The sequence below is a fragment of the Kryptolebias marmoratus genome, linkage group LG9 (assembly GCF_001649575.2).
Source record: "Kryptolebias marmoratus isolate JLee-2015 linkage group LG9, ASM164957v2, whole genome shotgun sequence".
Taxonomy (NCBI): Eukaryota; Metazoa; Chordata; class Actinopteri; order Cyprinodontiformes; family Rivulidae; genus Kryptolebias; species Kryptolebias marmoratus.
Window position 1 is genome coordinate 25379247 of NC_051438.1, and position 18063 is coordinate 25397309.

The 18063-nt window shown below is 37.0% G+C and overlaps 1 protein-coding gene across 1 annotated transcript in view; it reads left to right on the forward strand.

Annotated features, from left to right (window-relative positions):
• Positions 1-751: 751 nt before the first annotated feature.
• pitx2 (paired-like homeodomain 2) overlaps positions 752-18063 on the forward strand; it is a 45666-nt gene continuing 28354 nt past the window's right edge. The window contains exon 1 of the mRNA XM_017417388.3: positions 752-770. The gene's annotated coding sequence lies outside the window, so the exon portion shown is untranslated. The remainder of the gene's footprint in view (positions 771-18063) is intronic.

Consider the following 18063-nt stretch of genomic DNA (forward strand, 5'->3'; position numbering starts at 1 on the left):
TTTTCAGCACCTGGAGCAGAGAAAATAAATGCTGTAGTACACTTAAACATGTCTAATCAGTTCATACAATAACACTTATTTTTCCCTTTATTGTAATTTGATTTAAACATGAAACTGAGAAACATTTTTTTAATTAATGACTCATAAAAACATATAATTTTCTTGCTTTTTTACTACAGTTTCCGTATGCAGTACATACCAATTACTGTCAATCATTCATTTTTTTTTTAAGAAAAAAAGGCTTAAATGAAAATTTAATTTTTTTTAATGCCTCTTTTCATTGTAAGGGACCTAAAATGATAACTTCCAGAAAACCAAAAGTATCTGAGTACTCTAAGAAGACAGAAAAGTGTTTAATATGTCAGTGGTTATGATACAAAAAAACATCTAGTCATAAATCAGTGATTTCAAAATGCTCCGGAACCAAGCCTGAATATTTGCTGAAATAATGTATCGCATATCTCATATTGGGAAAATTACAGACAAGCAGGCTCACTCTGAGAACGGGCGTTAGAAGAGACAGGGACTATCGAACCCACATGGTCAAAACCCACACATCAGTGGATTCATAAAGACAAGCCAGACAAAAAATACAACAGAGTAGAAGAGTAAAGAAACATGTTTGTGGTTCTGACCAGAACTGACGAAGGAAAGAACAAAGTTTGCAGCAACAAAGCTTGAAATTAACTTGTAAATAAATTGTTATTGCTATTCTCTTTATCCATCGTTAAAATCTGGACACCAGTTCAACAGGGTAAACCATCTGTAAGGTAAGGCTGGCTTCATTTATTTATCTTTTTGTTGACATTCTTTTGGCCTGCTTTTTCCAGTTCCAGCGCAGTTCTTTGCCTCATTAGTTGTTTGGTGGTGTACATTTTACTTATTGAGCAGTGGAGTTTTGTACAGCCTAGGCAGAGATTAAGACAAATTCTGATAAGGACTGGAAGTTGACTCTCAGCATTAAGGAGGATTAATGTTTAGCTCTGTGTGGCAGGGGCCTTCTCAGTGGCTGTGTTTACGCAGTGTTGCAGACCCCGCATTAATCCAAAATTAGTATAAAAGATCAGCTGTGGCCACTGAGGCGAACCTTCACAGGGCTTAGGCCGGTAATCAAGTCTCACTTTTGGACAATGAGCGCCTGGAAGGTCAATGAGAGACAAGGGGTGAGAGGATGGGGTGATCAGGGTGGGGGAACCACATGGTTTAATTTAGGTAAGATCCATTTACAAACAAACTCCAAAAGTTTGCCCCCACAGTATGTGCTTTCTCCCCTTTTAAGATGGGTGTTCATGACCACAATTTGTTTTAGTTAGAGCAGCAGACGACTTTCGTGTTTATAATTTAACACTTAAAAGACATTTCTTCCTTTTTTCTTCAAGCTAATCTGAAATCTTATACATGTATTTGATGTCACGTGAGTTTACATTTCAGAGCAGTACGTATTAGCTCTGTCACATAATTATAATGTGTGCCGAGGGATTATAACAATAAATATGAGACTATCTAGTTGCTTGTAGCGTATAGGGCAACATCTCCTGTTCCAACACAAACCAACACTGAGAGAGGGCAGCTGGGAGAGTTGCAGGGGATGTTTCGGCTCTGACAGCTTTTAGCAGAAAAGTAAAACTCTCTTGAAACAAGTAGAATAAATGCCATGCGTGAGTTTTCCACTGCAGAGTCAGTCTGGCCAACACGGGAAGCAACACAGCTGAATACAGCTAAGAAAATAAAATAAAAGGGAAATATAGCTCAGCATAAACCACACTCCTTGGATGATGACTGCTCATAAAACTGTTGGTATTTGCATTATTTTTGTAGTTTTAAACCACTCACACGGCGAGCTGCCACGTTCAAACAAGCTTCCCAAAAGGAGACAATTTTATTAGGATTTTAAATCTTAAAAAAATACGTCATCACACGGTTATAATGTGGCAAATGGGTTTCTGCTGAAAAAGAAAACTGTCAGGACAACTTGTCCTTGTAAATATTTAAACTACATCTGTAAATTGGATTATTTATTTCCATGGACTTTGGGCATGCTTGGATGATCTATGGTGCCTTTAAAAACAAATCGGCAAATTATCTCCTCTATCAACTTCTTGGCACGTGCCAGTTCTGAACACTTTCACAGAATGGTCCCATCATGTCTGCCATGTGCACACGCAAGTTAACAATAGATAAACTATAAGATGGTAACAGCACACACACACGCACACACAAAAACAATAGCAAAACAATAATTTGGGGGCATTTGCACCACATTGTGGTGGAAGCAGCTCTCTTCATGTGCCTTCAGGGTACCGTCGACCCCCCCAACCCTCAGCCACCCACAGCTCTGGCTAAGATTAGACAAATTAAACTCTATTACTCACGTCACTCCTGCAGCTGGCCTTTTAAGTGGTTCTATTTTAACTATCATAATGGTTTGCTGAGAAAACTCAAGTCTTCTTCTTCATTTACACTAACAATGCCTTTCTGGTCAACTCATTGAGGGATTTTTCTTCGCTTCTGCCTTATGTTGCAGAAGAAAAATTATTTTTTTCCTTATGATGTAGTTTCTGCTTGGCACAAAGTTATGCTGCTCTAAAACATTTTATGTGCACATTAATTATACAGTGAAATGTTAAATGCACGTTTTTATTTGTAATGTTTTCTGAATTTGCTTTAGAACAATGTTCCTTTTTGAGTAGCCCATTTTTTTTCTAAATCAGTTATGGAACAGAGCCTTTGTACATTACATTTGTTTAAGGTCAGCTGTAATCAGCGCTCTTCCCTGTACACTATTTTATCACTTACATTCCAGAGTTTCTGTCCTTTTAGGAGGAAAGTGCTGCAGATCTGTCAGGCTCTCACATCTGTCCATACGATTCTAATGTAGTCTCATGTGGGGTAAAAGCCCACATTTTTCCACCGTTGTATTCCCACAACCTGATAATAGATGTGGTATTGGCTGGGGGCCCTCGGACTGAAGACGACCAGTGATGGATAACCTTGTTTCAAACCCATCATCACCGTACAGCATGTGCCTCGTATGTGTAGTAAAACACCCCCGACCCACAGCGAACTTGCTCCAGATCGAGATTTATCTGTAAGCGATTCTGTGTAAGCTGAATGTGAACCTTTGTCATTAACCTAAAACAATTGAAAATTTACTTATTTGATTAGGTTATATTTTAATATGATCAATTTGAACAGTAGATTTTAAATACTGAGACAAACTCCTGATCTGAGCAAACACAAAAAACCTGCTTAGCAAACCAGCTCAGTGGTCAAATGTCAAAGCACACAAAGACTTTTAATAGCTGCTTAATAGTATCCAAATATTACAAATACCACAACTTAAAACTAGTATTTGCATAGTTAGTGTGGGGGAAAGGAGTCATTTTCTTTTTTTCTTTTTTTTTTTTCAAGAAAGGCTTTTGCTTAACATAAAATGACTTTGAAAATAAAACAAAATAAAACAAAATAACTGACAAGGCTGAGAAAACCTAGATTTTAATTGTTATTTACATCCTGTAAAATTAGTTCACTGCTTCAATAGTCTAAAGTCTTCATCAAAATTCACTTTAAAACCCTGTCAAAGTGTTAAAATTAAAAGTAGTTCTGATGTTTTCTTATCATTTTTCTTTAAAAAAATGTTTCTGGGATGTACTGAGATACTGTGACATTTTGACATTTTTAAAAGCAAAAGTGTTGGTTTGTTGTAAAATTGAGAACAGTATGTTTGTTCTGTCTGATGTTTGAGCTGCATTAATGAGATCATAAGACACTGAACATTGTTTTATGTCTGTTAGGACTCAACTCTGAGTACTCTCACCAAAAAACAAGTTTTGGAAAACTTGTTCACTCTTTTAAGACAGTTTTAGTTTAATAACCAACGTCATCGCTGCAGAAACCAGGAAGTCTTTTCACTCATCTGCTCCCAACATTATTATCGCCAATGATTCTTGCATATTAGCTTTAAATCTAGCACTAGGCAGCGCCACATAACTTTCTAGCAGAGGGAAAAACTAAGCAGCAGGTTGAGACTGTATGTCTATAAAAATAGTGACAGAGCGGCTCATGCCTCGTGTGAAACATGATCACTTTGTCTGCAAGCTGCGTACTCGAGCTGGAGCTCACTAAAACACCCCTTTAGTTAGAGTTTCAAATTTAATGGTGGATTATTACTCCAACACAAGGACTTTAAAAGAGAACTAATCATTATCGCACATCCAGGTCATTTCATAGAATGGGAACTGTGGCCATTTTACTGCAGTTTCATTTTTCATAAATAATTTAGCAAAAACAAACAAACAAAAAAAGAAATACATGTACATGAACATTTTAAAAATTTAAACGTAAACACTGAACAGATTTTTTTGCGTGTTTTGTCAAAGACACCATGAAACTGTGGTCAGCATCAATATTTTTTAAGTTATGAGTCAGTGTTGATGTGCATTTGTTGTTGTTGTTGATGGGACTGCAGCAACGCAGGAGGTAATTAGTCCAATCAAGTTAAAAGCTGACACACAGTTTGTGGACAACTGTACAACTCAGTCTACAGTGTGAGTTATTTCACCCCCGAGTGTCTCAAGGAGCTACAGAGGGCTGTTTCTCATCCTCACTCCGATGACTTATGCCTGACACATCTTACGGTACAGTAAAGAGTCAGCATACATGAAGGGAAAGAAGGAAAAAAAAAACTATGTGCTTCATATTCACATGTTTTGCATTTCTTCCTGGGAGAGGGTGACATTTCATTTATTCCCCAAGTCATCTCCAAAGGGCTAATTTAATTTAACCTCCAAGCTGTGTTTAATCCTTTTTCCTTTCTCAATTTTTCACTCCATGAATTTAATACCAAAAACATTTGATGTTTTATTGTCTTTTATTTGCAAAACTGTCAAAGTATTCTGTGTATCCCTATATATTCCTGTACCTGAAACAGTCACAAGGGAATTTATTTATTGAACCCTTGTTTAACCAGGAAACTAAAAACTTTGGGAGCATAAATCTCTTTTATAAATGTGATCACTTCCAAGATAGTCAGCAGCTTAGGCCAGCAGAAGTAACACCAAACATCCACTTCACCCAAATATATATTTACAGAACATGTAGGTATCATATGAGAGAATTAAAAGATCATAAGTAAAACAAAAAGATTAAAAGTCACAATCTTTGGATGTTTATTTACTAAAATGAAAAGAGGTCAAACAGGGGCAGAATGGTCAGTCAGAACATTTACAACTAAACAAGTGTGCTGCTGTTATTTTCAACATTTTTAAGATCTGTTTAGTGAGATTTGTCTCTAAAGATTCATGTGAAGCTGCTACCAAGCAAGGAGAGAAATGAATGCATTTTTGCCAAACCTAATACCTACTTTGGTCACAGAAATAATTATTTGGAACAGAAACCATGAGTTACCATGTGTGGTGTTGGTATATAAATGGTCAAACTAAGAGTAGTTTTTTAAAAAGGATGTATCAATGCTGTTTCATAAGAGTACCAGGCAAACCCCGTAACCTGATCATACAATGTGCTAAATCTTTTATGACTTGTATTCAATCTCAGAATGATGTGGTGAACAGAAAGAAATGCACTTAAGCATTGCAAAGATACATGCATGTAATTAACGTCTTCATAATGCAGCACAGACATAAAACTGGAGGCAACGAGTCTCGTCTTGGCCTCAAAGGAATAACAGAATTTGATTCAAATAAATAAATTAAATAATAAAACAGAAAAAAAAACTTTTGTCATATGATGAAATGACGTGTGATCTAGAAATTGCACATAGAGTATAATACAATATGAGTGTTTTTTTGTGTGTGTGTGTGCTTGTTGTTGTTTGTTTGCTGATATCTAGGAGTTGTAGAGAAAGTCTGATAACCATCTCCTGTTGCTGCTTTAATGTAGTCCCACTATCTACACTCCTATCTGCTAAACAAGTCAACTTACAACATAGTATTCCAAGTTTGTTACACAAAAACAAAAAGAAAAGAGGAAAAAGTAGAGTATATGCTAAGCCCAGTCAGAGACAACCCTGGTGACATCAGTATATCCTCATGTTCGTGGGTGTACTCAAACTCCTCATGACTTGAAAACATGTTTTGTGCTATTTCAGCATGCTGCTAGTTATAAAAACAATGCAATTTTCCGAAATATCTATATCAAATGTTGTATAAAAAGAGAATGCATTACTATGCATGAGCTACGAAGCAGGTTCTGCCAGAACAGCTACAGTTTTTCTGTCTACACTTCTATATTTAAGCGTTGTGGTCATCCACGATCCATTGTGGGCTCAGTCAGGCACCCGTCATGCCAAAGCTTATGCCAAGCTGCAGTATTAAACAACTGATTCCAACTGTTGCCCTGAGAGTTTCTCTGCTCCTGCCATAATCAGTTTGCTCTGCATTCACCACTAACTGCCTTTGCAATATAATCCTCACCTACTCGTGTAATATGGAAGAATTTCTTTTTTTATTTACTTGCTCTTCAAAATAACATGTGATCTCCACTTTTAATACTTTGCAGAACATGTTTTTATGACTATATAAACACCTTTTTACCCTGTTATAAATTTGCTTTAGATTGTATATATTTTACCAAAAACCTCATGCAATGCATCTTTTTAGCATGAAAGTGTTATTTTTCCAACTTTCTTCAGTGATCAGGGGTCTTGTGACCCTTCTTCGAACAAAGGTTTGGTTTTTAATGCTGTAAAGGTTGTTTGCAGCACACCACAGCAGCTGGGTAGACACTTTGGTATTTACTGAAGCCTTATTGCCATGTGGTTCTCCGTTATATCATCAGGCCACAGAAGCAAAAATATAAATGGAACATTGTCCTTTTCTGAAGTCATCTGGAAGGAAAATACCCACATGTGTCTTGTGTAAATAAATAACAGAAATATCTTAACTTCCATCCTCTGCCAAGCAACATACAGTAACACAAGACATAATAGCAGAAATAAACTGAAGGTTTTGGCATCTTTTACAGTCCAACAAGTAGTGGAAGAAGTTTATTTGTACCAACACCGCACATCTCTGCAGCACATTTCAATCCATTAACACATCAACTGTGTCCATTTAATTTGGCACAGAAATAAGGGGCAGATGAGTCCTGTAGCCTCTCCCCTCACAGCCGGCAGAGACCCTGTAGGGAGTGAAATTTGTCTCACTCGAATCACCCCAACGGGGGAGAGCTCTCAGGTCAGAAGCCTTTAAGATGAGGCGTGCAGATGCTCCTGACTGAAAACCGTGTGATCCATCATCACCGGCACGTTCGTCTGTTAGGGGACTGGGAGCATGCTGGGAGCTCCCACGAACCTCCACTTGATCACAGTTAAGCTGAGCTACATGAGGCACCAAAGATATCACTTATTATAAAAAAGCTGGGAAACCTAAGATGAGCTTGTATGTTAAATATTTCAAATAAAGCAGATCAGGATGGAGGCCGGTATCCCATCAAATGTCTGTTTATGTTTTATTATTTATTAGCAAAACAAAATTTTATTAGCACTTTTTGAATGATGCAATGGCTAGGTAATCAGAAAGTCAAATAAACTAACTTTTTGTTTACCTGCAATTATGCACTAAAACACATTTGAGAGCAGAAGATCAAGCCAAATGTTAATGAGTTGTTTTTTTAAGTAGACAAAACTCATAGTAAAAATCTAATCATCAAGGCCACTAAAGTAATCATTCATGATCATCTTTCCTTAAATCCTTTCCCAAACAAAAGCTATTCTTAAACAGGGGTACCATCTTGTCTTACATTGGTGCTCAAGTGACCTCCAAGTTGCCAAGCTAACATGAAGACAGCTAGGTAGCAACATCCCTCTGTTCTGGAGCCAAGACAAGTCTGGCTCTGATTACCATGAGAGCTACTGCCTCTGCTTGAGAAAAATACCGCTGGTTTAGAATAAATGTTATTGTTTGTCACAGGAAACCAATCTGATTACTGTTTCTTCTCTCATGTGCACACTTAACGCCGCACACCGGGTTGTATTTACGCATATGGTTTTCATTCAGCCACCTCAGCAAGAAGGGAATTGGACACCTCGCATTTTCATCTTTTATGAAGTCACACTTTTTGGAAGGTTAAAACGGGGGTTGTTTACACAAAGTATTTGGCAGTCTTTGGAAGACAATCTGTCTGTTCACATCAAACAATAAAGTGAGATTCTCAGCAGTGGCAGGAGCAGCAGAGCCTCAGAAGTGGGCAGGGGGAGATGGAGAAGGACGACTCCTCTGATAGCTGTGACGTCTGTGTTTGCTCAACTTGACAGCGAAAGTGAGGAGCTGTTAAAGTGTGGTGTGAAGCTATTTTGGGTTCAGCAGGAATTGGCCATTTTGATGGTATCATTTCACATATGGCTGCGTGTATTGTTAAAGCAGCAGTGTGTATGTTGATGCCTGTCCTCAATGCAGCAGATTGAAAACAGCATTTTGCAGAAGCTTCCACCTTTTTCACACTGTGTGGTGTATCCCACTTTCCCAGTTTGAGTCCCATCCCTCTGGAGAATAATGAAACACACACCAAAAGCAGAGCAAAGAAAAAAATGGTGCCTGTAAAAAAAAAAAAAAAAAACAGAATAAAGGGCTTAAAAGGCATCTGGGAGGAAAGCTGAGAAACCATGGGACCCGTCAGCGGGGTCTGCCAAGGCTTAGAAGTCAGACTGTTTGTTTTGCTTCGTATGTCGACGCAGACACTCTGTTTCTCCCAGTGTGGTTCTATCCTGCCATGATTCTCCATCAGACTTAATCACATAAACTTTACCTGCTTTTCTTTACTTCACACCAAGCAAGCCAGTGCTACACACCTCCTAGGGAAAAAAAAAACACAATATGTAAATGTTGTGAAAGGAGCCAATTAGGAAATTTATCTTGTTTGGAGGGCTCGTAATAGTTTAATTCCAAAAACATGTTTTCTGCCTCCCTGGTAATGTGTCACATGTGCGGCTGTGGCTTTCTGGAGAGCAGGGGTGGGAGAGCAGTGAAAGGGGGAGGGGGAGTTTGAACGTGCTTGGTGGCAAACATTTGTTTATGTTTTCCTTCTGGTGCATCGTTTCAAAGGGCAGCATGCATGTCCCATCACGGGCTTCACATCTCCTCGTCGATTGGAAACACATTGCAGCGCGCTCTGAATGGTAAACTGTCAAACCGACAATCATGTCATGTATGAGAAACAGAGGGAGAGTTATGTGATGCAATGTGTTTTAAAAGAAAGAATAACTGAGGCATTTAATCAGGGAGACATCATTTGGTTTCACTTAAATTCACAAGCCAGGACCCCCCACTCCCACTGAAAAGGAATAAACTGCTGTGTGTGGCTTTGTGTGCTTTCAAATAGTTTGTGTCTGAAGATTACTGACGTATAAATGTACTCCTGCTTTCTACCTTTACTGTTGGGTAGAAAAAAAGTAGCAGCAAATGTCTTCACAAGTTAATGAAAGAGGCAATAAAGGCTGTGTGTTTTCCATACCTATTTATTTTCTACTTCCTGTGCTGAGCCTGAGCACGTGGCAAAAAAAAAAGACTTTAATTGTTCCCATCACACAGCTGAGGCAAGCAGCAGAGCAACGGCAGACAACATCCTTGAATGGACCGCCAAGTGTACAACCTGAAAAAGAAACTCAGCTACTTCAGTTTAATTTCCTCCTGAGAAGACCTCAGTTACCAATTTTATATTCCATATAGGAAAATTACACACATCTCCCAACTGTAAAACACCAATTCAAGCTTTTGACATCTCAGTTGTTCATGTGGGTTTTCTCTTCTAAATGGAAAACTGTGAGTTTGAACAGCTTCGAAATTAAATTAGAGTTTTTTTTTCTTTTACAGATTCACCATTTCACATGGAATGACATTTATCCATGTTCTAAACCTGAACAGTCAAGGCAGTAAAGTAATTTTCAAGCAAAGAATAGAAATATACAAACAGAACTGTGCACATTACTCCTACAAATTAGAATATTTTATTATATATTTGGCCAATGCATTTTTGGCACTTAAGTTGTTAATTGCCAATTCAATTACACCATAGATCTGTGGTATGGCCGTACAAAAGTATATCTTGGATGAGATACTGAATGATTTTGCAGGGAAAAAACAAACAACTTTAAAAATAGACAGAATAGGATTGAGTGGATCTTCTACTATAAAACAAAAGCAACATGTTATTTTATATTTCTTATCATTAGTTTTGCAAATATAAAGTTTCTGTTGCTCACTATATAAGGGGGAAAAAAAAGTTTTCTAGTCTAATTTCTTCAACTGTCCTGTCTGCACATAATAAAGAAACATCTTTGGTTAAATATATACGGTAGAACCTAATATGGATATGCTTTTTCAACCACATTATGACATTTTTTCCCAAGAAATGTACATATTTAGAAGATATTATGTCATATTACCTTTTGTTTGTGCCCAAATGATGTCTACAGACAGTAAATATGTAGTTGATCAGAACCATTGGTACCCGACATTCCTGAAGCAGCGGGCAGCAAAGGGTGAACACGGTGCTGGGCAGGGGAAGGCCTTATCGCTGCTTTAATTTTTCTCCCCAAGGTGAGCTGGGAAGAGATCAGTGGCACTAAACCCTGGGAATTACCCTAGATATTGGCCCCCTGTGCTCTGCAAATGAAATCCTGCTGTCGGCAGGAAGAACATGGTGGTTAACACTCTGAAAATCAGTTTTTGTGCGGACCACAGCTGGCGCAAAGGGACATGCAGCAGAGAAAGAAGAAGAGAGGAAGAAGAAACGAGGAAAGGGGGAAGGGCAGGTAAAAATAGCATAAATCATAAAGAGAAATAAAAAATCGGAAAGAGAAGGCTTTGCTTTGGGTCTTTTCATTTTTTAGAATATCAACTATGAGGGTATAATATGGCAACTCAGAAGAAATAAAATGTTGAAGAAAAAGATCTATTACTTTGTTTGTATTTTTTAGAATAAAGTTAAAATGTTGGGAAAAAAATAGTAAAAAAAAAATCTATATTTCCAGAAAAAAAAGATGAAATAAAGTCATTTTGAGATTAAAATAGGAATCAACAACCAAACCAACATTGATGCAAACATGATAGCTGAAAGTCTTGAGTAAATATTAACTTTACACATCAGAACAGGTTTGTAATATTAAAGATTTTTTTAGCACATAAGCCCTAACTTGTGTACACAATCCGTAAATAACTTATTAAAATTCCTGTTTGTTTATGCTGCCGAATGAGTTTTACTTAAGAACAGTCATACAAGTGTAAGATCTTTATCAAGCTTAAGATGATTTCAGAGTATTTAGAGGTCAAAACTTAGTCTACTGTATACATTTGAGACTCTTATTGTGAAAGACTGAAGGAAGTTTGGTGAGTTTTGTTCTTGTTCATGATGCTGCTGTGAGATCAGACCAGTTCAAATGGAAAGCCTATTGTTTTTACTTTACCTAAATAAAGTGGTTCTTTAACCCTCGGCTATAATAGCTTAAAAATAAATGAACAAATACAGCAAGATTAAAAAATAGGGTTCAATTTTGGGGATTTAGTTGCTATTTTAACTTTTTTGTCAACATTTTGCCTTTATTCTTGAAAGTGTTTTTTAACTTTGATCTTTAAACATTGATATTGATCTTGACTTTAATTTCAAAATTCATAAAAATATATATTTTCCTGTTATTGCTTCTTCATCTTTTGAGTGGCCTGAATGCATTGAAATAGCTAACAGACTATATACTGCATTGATTTATTTGTTTATTTATTTGTGCATTAAGGGTCTTTATTTTTACACAAGGTGACATCTAAAAGCAGAAACCTATTGAGACAGTAGACACCCAAAACATATTTAAATGAATGTGAGTGATGGTAGTTTATAGATGCATTGTGCAAAATAGACACTAGAACCAGGGTTCAGCTGTCTGCAGGTCTGAGCAGAGGTTTTTGGACCATGGTGAGATGGAAATCAGAGTCTGTCATCATTATCATCATTAAGTTCATATTTGTTTAACTATGATACAGCACTGCATTTAAAATAGTTGTATAGCTGTAGAGTATTGTGCGTGTTTTCATTTGGCCACCAGGCATAAATTTCAATCTAACAATATGTTGCTAATAGCAACCATGAGACAATGCTTAACTGAACATTTCATATGTGCAAAAGCAAAAGCTTCAAACAATGCATTTTTTACGATAATGTTTAACCTACAAATGATTTGTCATTATATTTTTGTTTCTTTTTTTTCATTGCTAGCTAGCTGTCAATTGTTGCTCTTGCACAAAACGTTGTTGTTCCAATCCAATCATTTCCTAACTATTAAATTACTGCTGTTCAATGTTTTGTTTTTGCTGGTCCTCTTGCTGAATTATTAGAAAGTACTGGATTGCATAAAGTATCACTAATAATTGTAAAAAAAAATAAGAAATCGTAGACATGTATTTTCAATGTAGCTGACATAAAAAAGTACCTAATGACCTGGAAAATTAACCATCAACAACTCTTCTGACCACCAAATTGACACTCCACAAGACATATAAGTTGTTACACTTCAACACTCACAGCTTCTCTGCCGCACAGATATACACAAATACACACAGGCAGCACACATGTACTTTACCCAGACTCCCCTACTGCCCCTCCACATAGAGATATTATTTATAGGCTCTTATAAGTGTGTAAAACAAGCCCTTCTCTCTTTAGAATAATCCTACCCATATTCTACCAAAAATAGCAGGTGCCCAGCCACTTAGCCAGGCTGGAAGGATTCAGAGCTTCAAAATAAATACAAGGATGTTTACTCATTGCCAGAATGAAATCAGCGCTAATCTCCAATCAAGTCCAAAAGGCAGATAGTTAGCAAGGAGAAGCTAAAAATAACCCAGAGGGTAACACATTCCAACTACAATTGAGCTTAACTTTGATCTTACTCTACACAAGCTCTTGTGCACTGAAAATGATTAGCACTTCTGTACAGTGATTTGGGTCATATCATATATAGATGAACTTAAAGGGCATAGTGCACACTGTTAGTGCATGCTGCACATTTCACGGAGAAGAAAAAATGTAGAGCAGTAGGAATGTTTGGAAAACTGATGGAAAGTTAAGTTTGGAAATATGGTTGCATAAGACACAGCAGACATGAACTTGCTCATGATTTACTAAAGTTTTTGTAAGGTTTATATATCAAGATAACTTATTCAAATAGCTAAAAACTGTAGCTTAACCATTTCAACAAGGTATTTTTTTTTTTTTACTTTAGCATGCATTAGATGAAGACTTCAAAATATAAGACTTGCTTGTCAAATGTTGATCACAATCAGCCAAATGTACAATAAAATCTAAAAGATAACTGCAATTAAGTGTTTTGAAAACTGCTCTGCTTTAGACTGACATGTTTCTCACCTGATTTGAATGACTGATTTGAGTGATTAACAGGCTTCTGCAGGCCTTGAAAATATGCTGAAGAGCAGAGAAACAACTAAGACATGCAGGATGGTGGCCCTCCAGGACCAGGATCGAACACCACTGCTGTAAATTAGGTGCTTTACTTTAGAGTTTTTTTTGTTGTACTTTTAGTTTTTTTTCAGAGCAAACTGGTTGATTTGATTTGAATGAAGATAAATGTAGGAAAAGAAAGTACACCAAATTTCTATGAACTTTTTTTACTGTTTTTTTTTTTTGAGAACTTTGTGACTGACATCCCAAGTCAAAACCCTAATAATATTTGAAATTTTTTTTATTATTTTGTTTTTTTGTTTGTTTTAATTTAAAATCAACAGTGCCAACACAATTTTTCAAGTTTCAAAATTTCTCATTGGATTATAGTTAGGATTCTATATTCTGACCTTTAAAGATTAAGCAAATTATCTCATCTCTAATTTGATCTAATTTTCCTTCAGTTTTCCTAAACTTTGTCAGTTTAAAATGATTAATTATGACTTTGGTCCAAAGACTATGATACAAGTACCCCTGGTAAAGTTGGACTCAGTCTGAGACAATCCCATTGTTCTTTGTCTGATGTTTCTTGCAGGAAATTCTGACATCTCATGTTGCTCACCATGAAAAATGCACATGGAGAGGGCAGACGTCATAAAAAAAACCACCAATCCACCTGTTGTTCTGGCACTGAGGCAGCATTTTGATCCCCACCTGCAATTCTTTTGTCTGGCAGACTGTGATGTGAGTGTATGCATATATGTGTGTGTGTGTGTGTATGTGTGTGTGTGTCAGCCAAGAGCGTCTCCCCATAAACAGGTGGGGTTCTCCTCCACAGATATCGAGTTCCCCTCTTTGATAACCTATTACAGACTTCATTAATTTCACTCACTCCAGCCACGCACTCGTCGTCTGACAAACTCACTGAGGAATTTTTGTATGAGCACAACTCCTTGGGCTTGTATGAGTTTTACAAGCAGAGATTAACATGTGTGAAAACAAATGTAATTTAATCTTTTATTGTTTTAAAAGGGTGAAACAGACATGCCCAGTCCTAAAAGAGGTTTCTGTGTCCAACTCTGAAGTGTTGACCTCAGTGACTTTATGACAAATTTCTTTCTATGTTTGGGAACAGTGGAGATCCATGAAATGCAGTTAATTAGATTAGAAACAGAGGGATCTATCAATTTTTTTCATATTTTTCAAGCATGCAGTTTCATTAAACAAAGACAAAGAAAAACTAAAAAATAAAGTATGACATTATCATCATTTACGGTTATGTTAATAGGTCTCGTGAGAGCTTTTGATTCAGGAAACAAAACTCTGCTCACGTAGATCTTCCATGTTCAGTTGTTCTGGACAAATTTGTGATGTACTTTGTTTCTTGACATTGATTGGTTATTCTGCAGCACATGGGAAACTGGATACTGCAGCCTGCTCGATTCCAGTTGTGCACTGAGTCATCTCTGTGTCTGGTAGATGACAAAGTGTTGCGAGGTGAACTTGGACTTGTCCCCACTCTGCACACACTGGAACTCTGAGACGAGCGCTCTGCCTAAAAGCATATCTAGAATTGCTCCTAACTCACATCACAATGCCACGGATTATGATGCTATACTAAATTTAACATCACAAAGGAATTCACACAAAAGCACACTGACAACTAATTTGTCTTCCTGGATGGTAGATACAATTTACACCATGCTGCAAACTGTGTCACAAACCAGAGATGTGCTGCTAAAGACTGGGCCAGCTCCACGAGCCGCCTCACACTCACTCACATGAACTAAAGGAACTGTCTCCCATCTGAAAGCTACTTTCATGTCTTTTTTGTATATGTGTGTGGGGTGGTCTTTTGTTCACACATATTGCAGAGCAATGTCTCTTATTCAGACCTACAACTCTCTGTGTAACTGCTGAATATAAATTTATTCTGATCAGACACGTTTCCTGGAGGTATTTTTGGCCATACTGATCATGTGGATATTTGATTTCAAGAGGATTTACATTGTAGAGGCATCTATAAATCCATGTTTTAGAAAAGAAAAAAAAAACATAAACATACCACAGGAGCCACTGAACAATGGGAGTGTGAAGTTGTGAATAATAATCTCAACAAAACCATTAAATGGAGAAAAATTTGATCTTTCTCTTGGCTGAGTATTGATTTTTTGCGGTTTGCTGTGTAACTTTGTGTGTGAATAGCATCTGCTCTCATTTAATTAACAATGTCAATCATTACCTCAAATAATCCCATCTTTGCACACATGTTATTTTTCTGTTATGTTGTGAGACTAATATCAGGGACTGAGGAAATGTGAGGAATAAAAAATGAAGAAAGACCTTCCTCACACAAGTAGTTCATTTTTGCCCTTAGAGCAAACAAACAGTAGTTGTTTGACTCAAAATCGTATCGATCTCTGCTTCTTCTGAAATTTCCCAACACAGAGCCTTCCACACAGGCTTCTTCACTTTTGAAAGATTGCTTTCATTCTGTTTAAAGATGCCAGCCATGCAGTGAAAATTATTCTTGGAGAATGTTGCTTGAAAATACACATTGATTCCTCCTGTTGAAATGATGCATTATGTGTGCGCTGAGTGGGGTCAGGAGATAGTGTGGTGAAAAATGACACTGCATCACGAACTGCATCAGTTTCAGTGGCTCAAAGAGAAACATCTGGTTAGACTCAGCTCCAAAAAACACAAACTCGGCTAAGGAGGGAGCAGACAACCTTAAAAACAAGTGCCACCAGCTTTATTGGGCACTGTCTGAGTTTACTTGAGGTCTTACTGGTTTCAGTGCTGTGTGCCTTACAATGGTCTCCATGTGAAACCAAAACATTTTTCTAGTTAAATTTTAAGTAACAAAAGAAAAGGTGAAAAGAATATGTCTTAACAGATATCCATGCTATGAATACAGTATGTTACATTGTTACCTCTTTGAACACTGTACATAGTTTGACTTTTGAGTAATCCATCAACCCAGGGTGAGAAATAGCCTTCTATATTTGTCCTTTACATCTTTAGCTTGTTGTCTCAGTGGGTACACGGGCAGCTGAGGAGACAACCATCTCCATCAGTCATAACTGCTGGCCTGAGACATGAAGTTCCTGTCACTAGTAGGCTTAAAGCAAAGAATCTTCCTCCTCATTGGTAAAAAAAAAACAAAGTCAAGAAGGTCAAAAGGTTCTGAAATGATTTGCATAACCAGTGAAATATGACTTTATGACTACTGGCCACTAATTAGACTGATTTGTGAAGCTCTCTAAGGATAACCAAGCAATAAAAATCCCTAAATTTCTATTAGGCATTTTAGAAAAACTACCTTCCAGCACCAAAAATTTTGGACAGGTCTAATGTTAATTTCTGTAATGTCAACAGCAGTCTAAATGGTTTAAACACCACTATAAGTCAGAGAATACGAGCCCTATAAAAGCTGCAAAAGGAAAACATTTGGAGAAAAGACTGAAAACTGGGAATTGCTTCTGTAACACTGCTGTGTGACCACAAAAATCTGTCTGAGAACCATGTCAAGACTGTGATCATTATTTCACTCTTTTCTTCAGCTTTTTGTCTGCATCCGTTTACCACCACATCAGCACTTTCGCTCCAAATGAAACCTAAAGGCATTCCTCTCCCTTTCCGCGCCCTTTTCAGAGCTCTAATCAAACCCAAGCTCAGCAGATGATGTTGCACAATAACTGTGTAATAATTTTTAATGAAGTTAAATTCTTTACAAAAAAGGCAGATTAAAAATGATCTATCTTGTTTTAAAGTCTTCATCATTCAAAATAAAGATTTATTTTTAGGAGTGGCATTTCAGTTTACTGCTTGCATGAGCCCAGATGGCTCTTTACCACAGTTATTACACAATATCTATATTATTTATGTATTATTTTGCTTTTCATGTATTATATATATGTAGAGTTATCAGCTGTAGGCTTCAATTGTCTTTGACTATTGCTGCCATAACACAGTGAGATCACCATCATTGGGCCAACTTAAAGAAACACAACAAGCAACACGCATACTCACACATAAAGGGGATTTAGAAAAAATAATTTTCCCAACATGTGTGTTTTTGGACTGTGGCAAGAAACTAGAGTACATTGAAAAAACAATTTATGTTTTAGCTAAGAAAATTCTCATTTTAATATTATTCTTATATGCTTCAGATGTGTTGGATACAGTGAGTATGTTTCTAAACTGGAACATACAGCAAATGTGAGCTGGAAAAGACTCACATCTTGTGGTTACAGAACTTCACCCACAGAACTACATGGCAGAAATGATTGACATACTAGTCCTAAATAACAGTGTAGCCCTCTCAAACTGTCTTCAGACTTTGCAACTTGTTCAGTTCCCAAAATGTTCACAAGTCTCAGCCAAGTCAGTAGGATCAGGATGGCATTTTATAAAAAGTAAAAAATTAAAAATAGCTTAAGAATCCCATGATTTCATTTTTGTCTCTGTATATTTTCCTCACAATGTCACATGTACTTTGACATTTGGACCTGAAATTACACTAATTTCATATGTATTTAGAATTTATAATCTGCTCATTTGAACAGATTAGAAACAAAATGCTGCTGGCCAGTGTGAAGATGAACAGTGGCACCAGATTGAGCTTTTTTCTGACAAGAGCGGCTTCCACACATTCAG